This window comes from Ipomoea triloba, chromosome 7, assembly GCF_003576645.1.
Source record: "Ipomoea triloba cultivar NCNSP0323 chromosome 7, ASM357664v1".
Classification (NCBI taxonomy): domain Eukaryota; kingdom Viridiplantae; phylum Streptophyta; class Magnoliopsida; order Solanales; family Convolvulaceae; genus Ipomoea; species Ipomoea triloba.
In genome coordinates, this window is record NC_044922.1 from 28,338,156 (window position 1) to 28,340,146 (window position 1,991).

Here is a 1,991-nt window from a genome sequence, read left to right on the forward strand (position 1 = left end):
TATATATATATATATATATATATATATATATATATATATATATATATATATATATATATATATATATATATATATATCATCTTGTTTAACATAAATCGAGATCAATCATACTAAACTTCAATACACATTAAATATTAGAGTTATATGTTAGTTATTTTTTAAAATATAAATATCCAATTTATAAAAATATTTTACATTATTATTATTATTATTTACTATATTAAAATTTAAATAAATTTAAAATTTTAATTCAAAATACTAATATTTGGCACCTATTTTTTGCGCATCGCGCATAAGAAAAACTAGTATATATATATATATATATATATATCATCTTGTTTAACATAAATCGAGATCAATCATATTAAACTTCAACCATGTCAAATAGGTTGCCCTAAAAGAGAAAGTAAGAACAATGTAACTCCAAACTATATTAAGATAACCAAAAATGGAATTTTTTTTTTCTCAAAGAAAAAAAATTCTATTTTTGGTCCTAGATTTATATGTGACAATTCACTTTTAGTTCTTTTTTATTAGAACATCCACTTTTGGCCATAGTATTATTGTGACATGACCAATTTTGGTCCTTTATCAACAAATTAGTTTAAATATCGTTAATACAAGGACATTTCGATCTTCAATTATGAATGTTTTCAAAAGAATAAGCATAAAATATATAGCGATTCAAAATACTTTGTATAAAAAAAATTGAAATGTCTTTTTATTTAACGATATTTCAACGATTTTGTTGCTGAAGCTAGGACTAAAATTGGTCATGCCACAATAATACTAGGACCAAATGATGATGTTCTAATAAAAAATAACTAAAAATGAATTGTCACCTATAAATCTAGAACAAAAATGAAATTAACTCTTAATATAAACATCTCTTTCACTAATGTTCAAAGTTGAAATTTGCATCATAGCATAGTTTAAATCCATTTTCAACGCCTCAGACATATCATATCATGTACGGACAGTAATACATTTCAAACCCTTTCAGGGTCAGCGATTTTACTGTTACTTTTAATCTTTCAAAAAATAAAAATACAAGTAAGACCACTAGAAATATTCTTATAATAATTCTAATTTTACTATTTAATATTGACTGAAATATATTATAGTAATTATTTTTGTCAATGTGAAATAATTGAACTTCCCTGCCATTGCTTCTATTTCATTATCTAATTAACGCAGTATGCTTATTATGCTAATGGGGGGTATTATTGTCATTTTAGTCGGGTGGTTAATGTGGGAAGTGTTAGGGGTCGTTTACTTCATTTTTCTGTTTTTCCATCTCCAATTTTTCATTTCTCCATTTTTCCAGTTTTCCTTCTCCATTCCTCCAGTTTTTTTTATTTCTCTAGTTTTTTTTATTTTATTAAATACAATAATAATAATAATAATGATGATGATGATAACAACAACAGTAAATCCATGTGTATAAGGAAGATGAAAAAGGAAAAAAGATAATAATAATAATAATAATAATTTAATAATAATAATAATAAGAAAAATAATAAAAATTTAATAAGAAGAATTTAATAACAATAATAATAATAATAATAATAATAATTTAATAATGATAATGATAATAATAATAACAATAATAAATAAATAAATGATAATAATCATAATGATAATAATGATAATAATAATAATAATAATAATAATAATACTAATAATAATAATAATAATACGTAAGGAGAAGGGGAAAAAAAGAAAGCAATAATAATAAACAGAGTACCAAATTGGCTAAGATTTTCAAAGTCGAGGGACTTAATTAGACACGAAAAATTATCGATGACCAAATTGATAAATTCACAATAGTCGAAAGACCATTTCGGTAATAAACTCTAATAATAATAATAGAAAAAAAATAAAATAAAATAAAATAATATATATATATATATATATATATATATATATATATATATATATATATATATATATATATATATATATATATATATATATATATATATATATAT